At 42.7% G+C, this 12,500-nt stretch overlaps 39 non-coding genes across 39 annotated transcripts in view; all 39 read right to left on the minus strand.

The window, feature by feature from the left end:
- The window catches only part of TRNAW-CCA (transfer RNA tryptophan (anticodon CCA)), a 72-nt gene extending 8 nt beyond the window's left edge, over nt 1–64 (minus strand). Inside the window, exon 1 of the tRNA in view lies at nt 1–64. This exon is cut by the window's left edge and continues 8 nt beyond it. This is a non-coding gene — a tRNA (tRNA-Trp).
- Nucleotides 65–131: 67 nt separating this feature from the next.
- Nucleotides 132–203, minus strand: TRNAW-CCA (transfer RNA tryptophan (anticodon CCA)). The gene has a single exon. It is a non-coding gene; the product is annotated as a tRNA-Trp (tRNA).
- Nucleotides 204–270: 67 nt separating this feature from the next.
- TRNAW-CCA (transfer RNA tryptophan (anticodon CCA)) lies at nt 271–342 on the minus strand. The gene has a single exon. It is a non-coding gene; the product is annotated as a tRNA-Trp (tRNA).
- Nucleotides 343–408: 66 nt separating this feature from the next.
- On the minus strand, nt 409–481 carry TRNAW-CCA (transfer RNA tryptophan (anticodon CCA)). The gene has a single exon. It is a non-coding gene; the product is annotated as a tRNA-Trp (tRNA).
- Nucleotides 482–685: 204 nt separating this feature from the next.
- On the minus strand, nt 686–757 carry TRNAW-CCA (transfer RNA tryptophan (anticodon CCA)). The gene has a single exon. It is a non-coding gene; the product is annotated as a tRNA-Trp (tRNA).
- A 66-nt stretch (nt 758–823) lies between these two features.
- Nucleotides 824–895, minus strand: TRNAW-CCA (transfer RNA tryptophan (anticodon CCA)). The gene has a single exon. It is a non-coding gene; the product is annotated as a tRNA-Trp (tRNA).
- Nucleotides 896–1,100: 205 nt separating this feature from the next.
- Nucleotides 1,101–1,172, minus strand: TRNAW-CCA (transfer RNA tryptophan (anticodon CCA)). The gene has a single exon. It is a non-coding gene; the product is annotated as a tRNA-Trp (tRNA).
- Nucleotides 1,173–1,378: 206 nt separating this feature from the next.
- Nucleotides 1,379–1,450, minus strand: TRNAW-CCA (transfer RNA tryptophan (anticodon CCA)). The gene has a single exon. It is a non-coding gene; the product is annotated as a tRNA-Trp (tRNA).
- A 205-nt stretch (nt 1,451–1,655) lies between these two features.
- Nucleotides 1,656–1,727, minus strand: TRNAW-CCA (transfer RNA tryptophan (anticodon CCA)). Its single transcript has one exon. It is a non-coding gene; the product is annotated as a tRNA-Trp (tRNA).
- Nucleotides 1,728–5,282: 3,555 nt separating this feature from the next.
- Nucleotides 5,283–5,354, minus strand: TRNAW-CCA (transfer RNA tryptophan (anticodon CCA)). Its single transcript has one exon. It is a non-coding gene; the product is annotated as a tRNA-Trp (tRNA).
- A 66-nt stretch (nt 5,355–5,420) lies between these two features.
- Nucleotides 5,421–5,492, minus strand: TRNAW-CCA (transfer RNA tryptophan (anticodon CCA)). The gene has a single exon. It is a non-coding gene; the product is annotated as a tRNA-Trp (tRNA).
- A 66-nt stretch (nt 5,493–5,558) lies between these two features.
- TRNAW-CCA (transfer RNA tryptophan (anticodon CCA)) lies at nt 5,559–5,630 on the minus strand. Its single transcript has one exon. It is a non-coding gene; the product is annotated as a tRNA-Trp (tRNA).
- Nucleotides 5,631–5,697: 67 nt separating this feature from the next.
- Nucleotides 5,698–5,769, minus strand: TRNAW-CCA (transfer RNA tryptophan (anticodon CCA)). Its single transcript has one exon. It is a non-coding gene; the product is annotated as a tRNA-Trp (tRNA).
- A 67-nt stretch (nt 5,770–5,836) lies between these two features.
- Nucleotides 5,837–5,908, minus strand: TRNAW-CCA (transfer RNA tryptophan (anticodon CCA)). The gene has a single exon. It is a non-coding gene; the product is annotated as a tRNA-Trp (tRNA).
- A 344-nt stretch (nt 5,909–6,252) lies between these two features.
- Nucleotides 6,253–6,324, minus strand: TRNAW-CCA (transfer RNA tryptophan (anticodon CCA)). Its single transcript has one exon. It is a non-coding gene; the product is annotated as a tRNA-Trp (tRNA).
- A 343-nt stretch (nt 6,325–6,667) lies between these two features.
- Nucleotides 6,668–6,739, minus strand: TRNAW-CCA (transfer RNA tryptophan (anticodon CCA)). Its single transcript has one exon. It is a non-coding gene; the product is annotated as a tRNA-Trp (tRNA).
- Nucleotides 6,740–6,805: 66 nt separating this feature from the next.
- Nucleotides 6,806–6,877, minus strand: TRNAW-CCA (transfer RNA tryptophan (anticodon CCA)). Its single transcript has one exon. It is a non-coding gene; the product is annotated as a tRNA-Trp (tRNA).
- Nucleotides 6,878–6,944: 67 nt separating this feature from the next.
- On the minus strand, nt 6,945–7,016 carry TRNAW-CCA (transfer RNA tryptophan (anticodon CCA)). The gene has a single exon. It is a non-coding gene; the product is annotated as a tRNA-Trp (tRNA).
- Nucleotides 7,017–7,083: 67 nt separating this feature from the next.
- Nucleotides 7,084–7,155, minus strand: TRNAW-CCA (transfer RNA tryptophan (anticodon CCA)). The gene has a single exon. It is a non-coding gene; the product is annotated as a tRNA-Trp (tRNA).
- Nucleotides 7,156–7,221: 66 nt separating this feature from the next.
- Nucleotides 7,222–7,293, minus strand: TRNAW-CCA (transfer RNA tryptophan (anticodon CCA)). Its single transcript has one exon. It is a non-coding gene; the product is annotated as a tRNA-Trp (tRNA).
- A 67-nt stretch (nt 7,294–7,360) lies between these two features.
- On the minus strand, nt 7,361–7,432 carry TRNAW-CCA (transfer RNA tryptophan (anticodon CCA)). Its single transcript has one exon. It is a non-coding gene; the product is annotated as a tRNA-Trp (tRNA).
- Nucleotides 7,433–7,499: 67 nt separating this feature from the next.
- Nucleotides 7,500–7,571, minus strand: TRNAW-CCA (transfer RNA tryptophan (anticodon CCA)). Its single transcript has one exon. It is a non-coding gene; the product is annotated as a tRNA-Trp (tRNA).
- A 344-nt stretch (nt 7,572–7,915) lies between these two features.
- Nucleotides 7,916–7,987, minus strand: TRNAW-CCA (transfer RNA tryptophan (anticodon CCA)). The gene has a single exon. It is a non-coding gene; the product is annotated as a tRNA-Trp (tRNA).
- Nucleotides 7,988–8,053: 66 nt separating this feature from the next.
- TRNAW-CCA (transfer RNA tryptophan (anticodon CCA)) lies at nt 8,054–8,125 on the minus strand. Its single transcript has one exon. It is a non-coding gene; the product is annotated as a tRNA-Trp (tRNA).
- A 206-nt stretch (nt 8,126–8,331) lies between these two features.
- Nucleotides 8,332–8,403, minus strand: TRNAW-CCA (transfer RNA tryptophan (anticodon CCA)). Its single transcript has one exon. It is a non-coding gene; the product is annotated as a tRNA-Trp (tRNA).
- A 66-nt stretch (nt 8,404–8,469) lies between these two features.
- On the minus strand, nt 8,470–8,541 carry TRNAW-CCA (transfer RNA tryptophan (anticodon CCA)). The gene has a single exon. It is a non-coding gene; the product is annotated as a tRNA-Trp (tRNA).
- Nucleotides 8,542–8,745: 204 nt separating this feature from the next.
- TRNAW-CCA (transfer RNA tryptophan (anticodon CCA)) lies at nt 8,746–8,817 on the minus strand. The gene has a single exon. It is a non-coding gene; the product is annotated as a tRNA-Trp (tRNA).
- Nucleotides 8,818–8,884: 67 nt separating this feature from the next.
- Nucleotides 8,885–8,956, minus strand: TRNAW-CCA (transfer RNA tryptophan (anticodon CCA)). The gene has a single exon. It is a non-coding gene; the product is annotated as a tRNA-Trp (tRNA).
- A 67-nt stretch (nt 8,957–9,023) lies between these two features.
- On the minus strand, nt 9,024–9,095 carry TRNAW-CCA (transfer RNA tryptophan (anticodon CCA)). Its single transcript has one exon. It is a non-coding gene; the product is annotated as a tRNA-Trp (tRNA).
- Nucleotides 9,096–9,162: 67 nt separating this feature from the next.
- TRNAW-CCA (transfer RNA tryptophan (anticodon CCA)) lies at nt 9,163–9,234 on the minus strand. Its single transcript has one exon. It is a non-coding gene; the product is annotated as a tRNA-Trp (tRNA).
- Nucleotides 9,235–9,300: 66 nt separating this feature from the next.
- Nucleotides 9,301–9,372, minus strand: TRNAW-CCA (transfer RNA tryptophan (anticodon CCA)). Its single transcript has one exon. It is a non-coding gene; the product is annotated as a tRNA-Trp (tRNA).
- A 206-nt stretch (nt 9,373–9,578) lies between these two features.
- TRNAW-CCA (transfer RNA tryptophan (anticodon CCA)) lies at nt 9,579–9,650 on the minus strand. The gene has a single exon. It is a non-coding gene; the product is annotated as a tRNA-Trp (tRNA).
- A 67-nt stretch (nt 9,651–9,717) lies between these two features.
- On the minus strand, nt 9,718–9,789 carry TRNAW-CCA (transfer RNA tryptophan (anticodon CCA)). The gene has a single exon. It is a non-coding gene; the product is annotated as a tRNA-Trp (tRNA).
- Nucleotides 9,790–11,475: 1,686 nt separating this feature from the next.
- Nucleotides 11,476–11,547, minus strand: TRNAW-CCA (transfer RNA tryptophan (anticodon CCA)). The gene has a single exon. It is a non-coding gene; the product is annotated as a tRNA-Trp (tRNA).
- A 205-nt stretch (nt 11,548–11,752) lies between these two features.
- TRNAW-CCA (transfer RNA tryptophan (anticodon CCA)) lies at nt 11,753–11,824 on the minus strand. The gene has a single exon. It is a non-coding gene; the product is annotated as a tRNA-Trp (tRNA).
- A 66-nt stretch (nt 11,825–11,890) lies between these two features.
- TRNAW-CCA (transfer RNA tryptophan (anticodon CCA)) lies at nt 11,891–11,962 on the minus strand. The gene has a single exon. It is a non-coding gene; the product is annotated as a tRNA-Trp (tRNA).
- A 205-nt stretch (nt 11,963–12,167) lies between these two features.
- Nucleotides 12,168–12,239, minus strand: TRNAW-CCA (transfer RNA tryptophan (anticodon CCA)). The gene has a single exon. It is a non-coding gene; the product is annotated as a tRNA-Trp (tRNA).
- Nucleotides 12,240–12,306: 67 nt separating this feature from the next.
- TRNAW-CCA (transfer RNA tryptophan (anticodon CCA)) lies at nt 12,307–12,378 on the minus strand. Its single transcript has one exon. It is a non-coding gene; the product is annotated as a tRNA-Trp (tRNA).
- Nucleotides 12,379–12,445: 67 nt separating this feature from the next.
- The window catches only part of TRNAW-CCA (transfer RNA tryptophan (anticodon CCA)), a 72-nt gene continuing 17 nt past the window's right edge, over nt 12,446–12,500 (minus strand). Inside the window, exon 1 of the tRNA in view lies at nt 12,446–12,500. This exon is cut by the window's right edge and continues 17 nt beyond it. This is a non-coding gene — a tRNA (tRNA-Trp).

Here is a 12,500-nt window from a genome sequence, read left to right on the forward strand (position 1 = left end):
ACGTGATTCGAACACGCAACCTTCTGATCTGGAGTCAGACGCGGTACCATTGCGCCACCGAGCCCCCTGAAAGAAGGTTAAATTGGTAGAACTTCTATAAACAACGTAAAAACTAAATTTTATTATTTGTTTGACCCGGACGTGATTCGAACACGCAGCCTTCTGATCTGGAGTCAGACGCGCTCCCATTGTGCCACCGAGCCCCCTGAACGAAGGTTAAATTTGTAGAATTTCTATAAACAACGTAAAAACTAAAGTTTATTGTTTGTTTGACCCGAACGTGCTTCGAACACGCAGCCTTCTGATCTGGAGTCAGACGCGCTACCATTGCGCCACCGAGCCCCCTCAACGAAGGTTAAATTGGTAGAATTCTAAGAACAACTTAAAAACTGATTTGTATGATTTCTTTGACCCGGACGTGATTCGAACACGCAGCCTTCTGATCTGGAGTCAGACGCGGTACCATTGCGCCACCGAGGCCCCTGAACGAAGGTTAAATTGGTAGAACTTCTATAAACATCGTAAAAACTAAATTTTATTGTTTGTTTGACCCGAACGTGCTTCGAACACGCAGCCTTCTGATCTGGAGTCAGAAGCGCTACCTTTGCGCCACCGAGCCCCCTGTACGAAGGCTTAATTGGTAGAAGTCTAAAAACAACTTAAAAACTCAATTTTATTATTTCTTTGACCCGGACGTGATTCGAACACGCAGCCTTCTGATCTGGAGTCAGACGCGCTACCATTGCGCCACCGAGCCCCCTCAACGAAGGTTAAATTGGTAGAATTCTAAGAACAACTTAAAAACTGATTTGTATGATTTCTTTGACCCGGACGTGATTCGAACACGCAGCCTTCTGATCTGGAGTCAGACGCGGTACCATTGCGCCACCGAGCCCCCTGAACGAAGGTTAAATTGGTAGAACTTCTATAAACATCGTAAAAACAAAATTTTTTTGTTTGTTTGACCCGAACGTGCTTCGAACACGCAGCCTTCTGATCTGGAGTCAGACGCACTACCTTTGCGCCACCGAGCCCCCTGTACGAAGGCTTAATTGGTAGAATTCTAAAAACAACTTAAAAACTGATTTTTATCATTTCTTTGACCCGGACGTGATTCGAACACGCAGCCTTCTGATCTGGAGTCAGACGCGGTACCATTGCGCCACCGAACCCCCTGAACGAAGGTTAAATTGGTAGAACTTCTATAAACAACGTAAAAACTAAATTTTATTATTTGTTTGAACCGGACGTGATTCGAACACGCAGCCTGCTGATCTGGAGTCAGAAGCGCTACCACTGCGCCACCGAGCCCCCTGAACGAAGGTTAAATTGGTAGAATTTCTATAAACAACGTTAAAACTAAATTTTATTATTTGTTTGTCCCGGACGTGATTCGAACACGCAGCCTTCTGATCTGGAGTCAGACGCGCTACCATTGCGCCACCGAGCCCCCTGTACGAAGGCTTAATTGGTAGAATTTCTATAAACAACGTAAAAACTAAATTTTATTGTTTGTTTGACCCCAACGTGCTTCGAACACGCAGCCTTCTGATCTGGAGTCAGACGCGCTACCATTGCGCCACCGAGCCCCCTCAACGAAGGTTAAATTGGTAGAATTCTAAGAACAACTTAAAAACTGATTTGTATGATTTCTTTGACCCGGACGTGATTCGAACACGCAGCCTTCTGATCTGGAGTCAGACGCGGTACCATTGCGCCACCGAACCCCCTGAACGAAGGTTAAATTTGTAGAACTTCTATAAACAACGTAAAAACTAAATTTTATTATTTGTTTGACCCGGACGTGATTCGAACACGCAGCCTTCAGATCTGGAGTCAGACGCGCTACCATTGCGCCACCGAGAATCCTGAACGAAGGTTAAATTGGTAGAATTTCTATAAACAACGTAAAAACTAAATTTTATTATTTGTTTGACCCGGACGTGATACGAACACGCAGCCTTCTGATCTGGAGTCAGAGGCGCTGCTAGGCGCCACCGAGCCCCCTGAAGGAAGCTTTAATTTGTAGAATTCTAAAAACAATTTAAAACTGATTTTTACCTCTCCGAGTGACGTATGTCACGGAGAGGTATTACACCGGACGTGCGTGTGTGTGTGTCTGTGTGTGTGTCTGTCACGCCCCACGTGACCGCGTTCGCAGTTTGCGTATCGGAGCAAACGTGTTGCCAATTTCCGGACTGACAGTTCACGGAAATTTGGGTTTGTCTCCTCTGGCTATTCTACTTGAGTTCCAACACCACCAGCTTTGGTTTTCGTCCACTCCACATGGACACTAGTCTGTACTTCTAGCTTCCAAGCACAACCATGTTCTGTTCTTCGTCAATTTCACCTTGACACCAGCTTCTATGCACCACCATCTTCTGTTCTCCGTCAATTCCACATTGACACCAGCTTCAATGCACCACCATCTTCAGGTCTTTTGTCCATTCCACATGGACGCCAGTCAGTACATTCTGGCTTCTTTTCCTCCGTCATCGTTTGGTTTCAAGATATACGCGGCGATCGGCTAGGGTTACGAGAAACGTCTAGCCTCCCAATGGCAGGGCTTCCACCATCGGTTCACGCGAATGCGTTTTTATTTGGTTTTAAGATATACGCGGCGAGCGGCTAGGGTTACGAGAAACGTCTAGCCTCCCAATGGCAGGGCTTCCACCATCGGTTCACGCGAATGCGTTTTTATCTATTATTATAATGGAAACAATTGGTATATATACCCCAAAATTTGAAAAAAGCAGGCAAGAGGGGTACCCTTCACTTTAAACGTCAATATTAGCAAAGTTTCGAAAGATAATAGGAACAACTTTATTTTAAACGATGTAACTATTTTTAAAGTTATTTACTGGCGATTAAAATAATTAAAAATAATTTTATTTATTTAAATATTAAAGATAAACCTCTCAAGTACTGAAGTCGATAAATCATTGCCTCCTATATCTATCAAGGCCCGTGCATTGCGTTATATTTCCTACATATCCTCCTATATCTATTTAGGCCCGTGAATTGCGTTATATTTCCTACATTTCCTTCTGTATCCATAATAATTTATTTTCTTAGTTATATGAAATGAAAATATGGATAATATTTTCGGCAATTCGATTTGAATGGCTCTTTCTGATGTATCATTCTCTCAGCACTGTTCATAATGGACAGGAACGTAGAGATTCGAGACACTAGGAATTACGATAGTGTTTCAAATCCTCTGTATTGAGGGCTTAAAGGCTTGGAGTGAGTCGAAAGATAGATACACATCCTATTTTTTAGTTGTACCATGCGTACCACAATGTTGCCAGGCGTTTATTGAAGGATGCTTGGGTACTTGGTACAGACTGTTACGTCTACCAAGTTTCCTAGCATCCAAGAATAAATAGGATTCATAGAAGCCAGTGTTATGGGCATGTCATGGGTCAAGTCGTTAAATATATCGACGCAGTTAAATAGCTGATGGCATTATTTTATCCACTTTCTCATTGCCTTTCGAGTGGAAGTTCAACTTTGGCACGGACGACAGATGGCGCTCTTAACCTTCTACCCCCAAAAATCGTTGTTGTCTGCTCGTTTTCCCCTTCCGCGTTTTTTCGTTATAAACTTATGATTTAACGAACTGTTAAGATAAAATTTCATATTTCCTAAGACAGATAAGCTTCTACTCCTTTCATATTACTCCCAGTTAGATTTAATGCTTAAAAAATATATTTTCAATAAAAACACCGCTTCCACTAGTGGATTTATACTCCTTGTTAGATTAGTGTAGGTGTAGAGAGTAATCATTACAAACGCTAAAAAATATATTTTCAAAAATGAAGAACATAGAACATTTATTCTATATCAAAAAATATTTTGGTGGTAAGATTGCTTTAGAAAAATCCAAACGGCTAGATATTGGTAAAAAAAGACATGTGTAAGCTATTTGTAGATGAGATAATTGTTTTACATGTTTTAAATGAGACTAAAACTTCCACTATTGTGTCTAAAAAAGTGTTGGCAATGTATATTTTTTAAATATGACGGAATTGCGGTTGATATGATAGCGCCCAATTTGCGAAAAAAACCTTTTTTTAAACAGTTGAATCATTCTTTGATAGAATTTCGAAGGAAGAAGTTAAGTGTTAGATTTGCTCGATTAATTTTGTTCGGCAAATAATATAATTAAGCCTTACGTATTACTGAAGGAGATTGATTTTGCCAACCTTTGTGAGTATTTAACTGTTTAATAATTATTTTGGTTAAGTGGGAGCCTAGCTTATGTGTGATTGGGTTGTGGCTTCCATGATTTGGGCACATTTGCTTTTTGTGTGGCGAGGTATGATTCAGCTTTGATATGGACAAATGTTACAAATCATACTGGTAGACTAAGAATGCGGTTGAGGTATAGCGAGAGAGTAGAGTTTCCACAGCAATTGAGAGATATTGAAAAGGCTTGAACAATAGACTATTTTAAAATTCAATTCCTGCACTTGCAAAGAATTAAAAAAAGCGATAGATGCATTTATTTAGGTTGTTTAAGGGGTAGTGATAGTCATCTCCACTCGGAGAGGTAATATTTTGGCTTTCCCAACTTGTTATTATTTCATTGACCCGGACGTGATTCGAACACGCAGCCTTCGGATGTGGAGTCAGACGCGCTACCATTGCACAACCGAGCCCCCTGAACGAAGCTTTAATTGGTAGAATTCTATAAACAACTTAAAAACTGATTTTTATTATTTCTTTGACCCGGACGTGATTCGAACACGCAGCCTTCTGATCTGGAGTCAGACGCGCTACCATGCGCCACCGAGCCCCCTGAAGGAAGATTTAATTGGTAGAATTCTAAAAACAATTTAAAACTGATTTTTATTATTTCTTTGACCCGGACGTGATTCGAACACGCAGCCTTCGGATCTGGAGTCAGGCGCGCTAACATTGCACCACCGAGCCCCCTGAAGGAAGCTTAAATTGGTAGAATTCTAAATACAACTTAAAAACTCAATTTTATTATTTGTTTGACCCTGACGTGATTCGAACACGCAGCCTTCTGATCTGGAGTTAGATGCGCTACCATTGCGCCACCGAGCCCCCTGAACGAAGGTTAAATTGGTAGAATTTCTATAAACAACGTAAAAACTAAATTTTGTTATCTGTTTGACCCGGACGTGATTCAAACACGCAGCCTTCTGATCTGGAGTCAGACGCGCTACCATTGCGCCACCGAGAATCCTGAACGAAGGTTAAATTGGTAGAATTTCTATAAACAACGTAAAAACTCAATTTTATTATTTCTTTGACCCGGACGTGATTCGAACACGCAGCCTTCTGATCTGGAGTTAGATGCGCTACCATTGCGCCACCGAGTCCCCTGAACGAAGGTTAAATTGGTAGAATTTCTATAAAAAACGTAAAAACTAAATTTTATTATTTTTTGACCCGGACGTGACTCGAACACGCAGCCTTCTGATCTGGAGTCAGACGCGCTACCATTGCGCCACCGAGCCCCCTGAACGAAGCTTTAATTGGTAGAATTCTATAAACAACTTAAAAACTGATTTTTATTATTTCTTTGACCCGGACGTGATTCGAACACGCAGCCTTCTGATCTGGAGTCAGACGCGGTACCATTGCGCCACCGAGCCCCCTGAACGAAGGTTAAATTGGTAGAACTTCAATAAACAACGTAAAAACTAAATTCTATTATTTGTTTGACCCGGACGTGATTCGAACACGCAGCCTTCTGATCTGGAGTCAGACGCGCTACCATTGCGCCACCGAGCCCCCTGAACGAAGGTTAAATTGGTAGAATTTCTATAAACAACGTTAAAACTAAATTTTATTATTTGTTTGACCCGGACGTGATTCGAACACGCAGCCTTCTGATCTGGAGTCAGACGCGCTACCATTGCGCCACCGAGCCCCCTAAACGAAGGTTAAATTTGTAGAATTTCTATAAACAACGTAAAAACTAAATTTTATTGTTTGTTTGACCCCAACGTGCTTCGAAAACGCAGCCTTCTGATCTGGAGTCAGACGCGCTACCATTGCGCCACCGAGCCCCCTCAACGAAGGTTAAATTGGTAGAATTCTAAGAACAACTTAAAAACTGATTTGTATGATTTCTTTGACCCGGACGTGATTCGAACACGCAGCCTTCTGATCTGGAGTCAGACGCGGTACTATTGCGCCACCGAACCCCCTGAACGTAGGTTAAATTGGTAGAACTTCTATAAACAACGTAAAAACTAAATTTTATTATTTGTTTGACCCGGACGTGATTCGAACACGCAGCCTTCTGATCTGGAGTCAGACGCGCTACCATTGCGCCACCGAGCCCCCTAAACGAAGGTTAAATTTGTAGAATTTCTATAAACAACGTAAAAACTAAATTTTATTTTTTGTTTGACCCCAACGTGCTTCGAACACGCAGCCTTCTAATCTGGAGTCAGAAGCGCTACCACTGCGCCACCGAGCCCCCTGAACGAAGGTTAAATTATTAGAATTCTAAGAACAACTTAAAAACTGATTTGTATGATTTCTTCGACCCGGACGTGATTCGAACACGCAGTCTTCTGATCTGGAGTCAGACGCGCTACCATTGCGCCACTGAGCCCCCTGTACGAAGGCTTAACTGGTAGAAGTCTAAAAACAACTTAAAAACTCAATTTTATTATTTCTTTGACCCGGACGTGATTCGAACACGCAGTCTTCTGATCTGGAGTCAGACGCGCTACCATTGCGCCACCGAGCCCCCTGTACGAAGGCTTAACTGGTAGAAGTCTAAAAACAACTTAAAAACTCAATTTTATTATTTCTTTGACCCGGACGTGATTCGAACACGCAGCCTTCTGATCTGGAGTCAGAAGCGCTACCACTGCGCCACCGAGCCCCCTGAACGAAGGTTAAATTGGTAGAATTTCTATAAGCAACGTTAAAACTAAATTTTATTATTTGTTTGACCCGGACGTGATTCGAACACGCAGCCTTCTGATCTGGAGTCAGACGCGCTACCATTGCGCCACCGAGCCCCCTGAACGAAGGTTAAATTTGTAGAATTTCTATAAACAACGTAAAAACTAAATTTTATTGTTTGTTTGACCCGAACGTGCTTCGAACACGCAGCCTTCTGATCTGGAGTCAGACGCGCTACCATTGCGCCACCGAGCCCCCTCAACGAAGGTTAAATTGGTAGAATTCTAAGAACAACTTAAAAACTGATTGGTATGATTTCTTTGACCCGGACGTGATTCGAACACGCAGCCTTCTGATCTGGAGTCAGACGCGGTACCATTGCGCCACCGAGCCCCCTGAACGAAGGTTAAATTGGTAGAACTTCAATAAACAACGTAAAAACTAAATTCTATTATTTGTTTGACCCGGACGTGATTCGAACACGCAGCCTTCTGATCTGGAGTCAGACGCGCTACCATTGCGCCACCGAGCCCCCTGAACGAAGGTTAAATTGGTAGAATTTTTATAAACAACGTTAAAACTAAATTTTATTATTTGTTTGACCCGGACGTGATTCGAACACGCAGCCTTCTGATCTGGAGTCAGACGCGCTACCATTGCGCCACCGAGCCCCCTAAACGAAGGTTAAATTTGTAGAATTTCTATAAACAACGTAAAAACTAAATTTTATTGTTTGTTTGACCCCAACGTGCTTCGAACACGCAGCCTTCTGATCTGGAGTCAGACGCGCTACCATTGCGCCACCGAGCCCCCTCAACGAAGGTTAAATTGGTAGAATTCTAAGAACAACTTAAAAACTGATTTGTATGATTTCTTTGACCCGGACGTGATTCGAACACGCAGCCTTCTGATCTGGAGTCAGACGCGGTACTATTGCGCCACCGAACCCCCTGAACGAAGGTTAAATTGGTAGAACTTCTATAAACAACGTAAAAACTAAATTTTATTATTTGTTTGACCCGGACGTGATTCGAACACGCAGCCTTCTGATCTGGAGTCAGACGCGCTCCCATTGTGCCACCGAGCCCCCTGAACGAAGGTTAAATTTGTAGAATTCTAAGAACAACTTAAAAACTGATTTGTATGATTTCTTTGACCCGGACGTGATTCGAACACGCAGCCTTCTGATCTGGAGTCAGACGCGGTACCATTGCGCCACCGAGCCCCCTGAACGAAGGTTAAATTGGTAGAACTTCTATAAACATCGTAAAAACTAAATTTTATTGTTTGTTTGACCCGAACGTGCTTCGAACACGCAGCCTTCTGATCTGGAGTCAGACGCACTACCTTTGCGCCACCGAGCCCCCTGAACAAAGGTTAAATTGGTAGAACTTCTATAAACAACGTAAAAACTAAATTTTATTGTTTGTTTGACCCGAACGTGCTTCGAACACGCAGCCTTCTGATCTGGAGTCAGACGCGCTACCATTGCGCCACCGAGCCCCCTGTACGAAGGCTTAATTGGTAGAACTCTAAAAACAACTTAAAAACTCAATTTTATTATTTCTTTGACCCGGACGTGATTCGAACACGCAGCCTTCTGATCTGGAGTCAGACGCGCTACCATTGCGCCACCGAGCCCCGTGAAGGAAGCTTTAATTGGTAGAATTCTAAGAACAACTTAAAAACTGATTTGTATGATTTCTTTGACCTGGACGTGATTCGAACACGCAGCCTTCGGATCTGGAGTCAGACGTGCTACCATTGCACCACCGAGCCCCCTGAAGGAAGCTTTAATTGGTAGAATTCTAAAAACAACTTAAAAACTGATTTTTATTATTTCTTTGACCCGGACGTGATTCGAACACGCAGCCTTCTGATCTGGAGTCAGAAGCGCTACCACTGCGCCACCGAGCCCCCTGAACGAAGGTTAAATTGGTATAATTTCTATAAACAACGTTAAAACTAAATTTTATTATTTGTTTGACCCGGACGTGATTCGAACACGCAGCCTTCTGATCTGGAGTCAGACGCGCTACCATTGCGCCACCGAGCCCCCTGAACGAAGGTTAAGTTGGTAGAATTTCTATAATCAACGTAAAAACAAAATTTTATTATTTCTTTGACCCGGACGTGATTCGAACACGCAGCCTTCTGATCTGGAGTCAGAAGCGCTACCACTGCGCCACCGAGCCCCCTGAACGAAGGTTAAATTGGTAGAATTTCTATAAACAACGTTAAAACTAAATTTTATTATTTGTTTGACCCGGACGTGATTCGAACACGCAGTCTTCTGATCTGGAGTCAGACGCGCTACCATTGCGCCACCGAGCCCCCTGTAAGAAGGCTTAACTGGTAGAAGTCTAAAAACAACTTAAAAACTCAGTTTTATTATTTCTTTGACCCGGACGTGATTCGAACACGCAGCCTTCTGATCTGGAGTCAGAAGCGCTACCACTGCGCCACCGAGCCCCCTGAACGAAGGTTAAATTGGTAGAATTTCTATAAACAACGTTAAAACTAAATTTTATTATTTGTTTGATCCGGACGTGATTCGAACACGCAGCCTTCTGATCTGGAGTCAGACGCGCTACCATTGCGCCAACGAGCCCCCTGAACGAAGGTTAATTTGGTAGAATTTCTATAATCAACGTAAAAACAAAATTTTATTATTTCTTTGACCCGGACGTGATTCGAACACGCTGCCTGCTGATCTGGAGTCAGAAGCGCTACCACTGCGCCACCGAGCCCCCTGAACGAAGGTTAAATTGGTAGAATTTCTATAAACAACGTTAAAACTAAATTTTATTATTTGTTTGTCCCGGACGTGATTCGAACACGCAGCCTTCTGATCTGGAGTCAGACGCGCTACCATTGCGCCACCGAGCCCCCTAAACGAAGGTTAAATTGGTAGAATTCTAAGAACAACTTAAAAACTGATTTGTATTGTAACCACGCTTGCGAGATTACTAAACTCGCCCCACGTGGCCATAAAAGCCTTGGCTAATGCTAAGAGTAACTACACTGTTCCTTAGGTTCAATCATACTTTATTAAACTAACTAATTAAATAATAATTAAATGCCGACTTGCATTATACAATTAAAGAACTAAACATAATTACTATTAATGGATGATGAAGTCCAATACCAGGGCAAGACGCCCTATGCTCGAGCATACTACTACATCCTAGTAGTGGGGAATGACTGACTTAATAGGATAAGCAGTCGATGCTTATATAGTACGGGGGAAGGTCAGAGGTAACTGTGTGTGTTAATCCTCTATGTAACCTTACACCCCTGGAGTAGAAACCCAGGAGGTCGCTGAATTATTACGGAAGGTTACATCCCCCCAGACGACAAGATTTGGACTTCATCGGCAGAAAACTTAATTACATAAATCTTCTAATTTTAACATAACAGAATAATAGTAATTAACTTTAAATAATGTAACAGATAGTTAAAAGATTCCAGTTAACTAGCATACTAGGTTAATCATTTAAAGTTATAAGGAAATTTGATGAAAGCAGGAACTGTAGCATCGGATGGCTCGTCCTGGCTTTCTTCCTCCCATGTTAGAATACGTCCAGTCAGATCTGGAGCAGCCGTATCAGACGATGTAGTTGAGGAAGTCTCCGCAGGTTGGTGGTGTGCACTCCCACCTTCCGTTGAAGAGCTTGACTCGGCATCGTCCTCTGTAGGCGTTGATTGCTGACTGTAATTTCTTCTCATTAGGGAATGTCCCGTTGAGATAAGCCAAGTAATTAAACTTGCTTCTGAAGAAGTTCAGTATGAGTTGAACATTGTGATCGTAGTGAATTGTTGTAAAGGAAGGTTTTGAGCGACCCTCAGACTCAATAGTGCATGTCACGGCTAGTCCAATCCGCAGTGCGGAACCGCAACGTCACTACCCTAACTTTACTCTAACAACTAATTACTACAAACTCCGATCACTCTAAGGCTTAGCATAGCCAAAGCAAGTTACAATAAACTAGGACCCGTCGATCGGTCCTGGCAAGCTCGCCATTTATGTAACCACGCTTGCGAGATTACTAAACTCGCCCCACGTGGCCATAAAAGCCTTGGCTAATGCTAAGAGTAACTACACTGTTCCTTAGGTTCAATCATACTTTATTAAACTAACTAATTAAATAATAATTAAATGCCGACTTGCATTATACAATTAAAGAACTAAACATAATTACTATTAATGGATGATGAAGTCCAATACCAGGGCAAGACGCCCTATGCTCGAGCATACTACTACATCCTAGTAGTGGGGAATGACTGACTTAATAGGATAAGCAGTCGATGCTTATATAGTACGGGGGAAGGTCAGAGGTAACTGTGTGTGTTAATCCTCTATGTAACCTTACACCCCTGGAGTAGAAACCCAGGAGGTCGCTGAATTATTACGGAAGGTTACATCATGATTTCTATGACCCGGACGTGCTTCGAACACGCAGCCTTCTGATCTGGAGTCAGACGCGGTACCATTGCGCCACCGAACCCCCTGAACGAAGGTTAAATTGGTAGAATTTCTATAAACAACGTTAAAACTAAATTTTATTATTTGTTTGTCCCGGACGTGATTCGAACACGCAGCCTTCTGATCTGGAGTCAGACGCGCTACCATTGCGCCACCGAGCCCCCTAAACGAAGGTTAAATTGGTAGAATTCTAAGAACAACTTAAAAACTGATTTGTATGATTTCTATGACCCGGACGTGCTTCGAACACGCAGCCTTCTGATCTGGAGTCAGACGCGCTCCCATTGTGCCACCGAGCCCCCTGAACGAAGGTTAAATTTGTAGAATTTCTATAAACAACGTAAAAACTAAATTTTATTGTTTGTTTGACCCGAACGTGCTTCGAACACGCAGCCTTCTGATCTGGAGTCAGACGCGCTACCATTGCGCCACCGAGCCCCCTCAACGAAGGTTAAATTGGTAGAATTCTAAGAACAACTTAAAAACTGATTTGTATGATTTCTTTGACCCGGACGTGATTCGAACACGCAGCCTTCTGATCTGGAGTCAGACGCGGTACCATTGCGCCACCGAGCCCCCTGAACGAAGGTTAAATTGGTAGAACTTCTATAAACATCGTAAAAACTAAATTTTTTTGTTTGTTTGACCCGAACGTGCTTCGAACACGCAGCCTTCTGATCTGGAGTCAGACGCACTACCTTTGCGCCACCGAGCCCCCTGTACGAAGGCTTAATTGGTAGAATTCTAAAAACAACTTAAAAACTGATTTTTATCATTTCTTTGACCCGGACGTGATTCGAACACGCAGCCTTCTGATCTGGAGTCAGACGCGGTACCATTGCGCCACCGAACCCCCTGAACGAAGGTTAAATTGGTAGAACTTCTATAAACAACGTAAAAACTAAATTTTATTATTTGTTTGACCCGGACGTGATTCGAACACGCAGCCTTCTGATCTGGAGTCAGACGCGCTCCCATTGTGCCACCGAGCCCCCTGAACGAAGGTTAAATTTGTAGAATTTCTATAAACAACGTAAAAACTAAATTTTATTGTTTGTTTGACCCGAACGTGCTTCGAACACGCAGCCTTCTGATCTGGAGTCAGACGCGCTAC

Source organism: Phalangium opilio, unplaced genomic scaffold (assembly GCF_054372755.1).
Source record: "Phalangium opilio isolate 3A_F unplaced genomic scaffold, DU_Popi_V2 ptg000352l_1, whole genome shotgun sequence".
Classification (NCBI taxonomy): Eukaryota; Metazoa; Arthropoda; class Arachnida; order Opiliones; family Phalangiidae; genus Phalangium; species Phalangium opilio.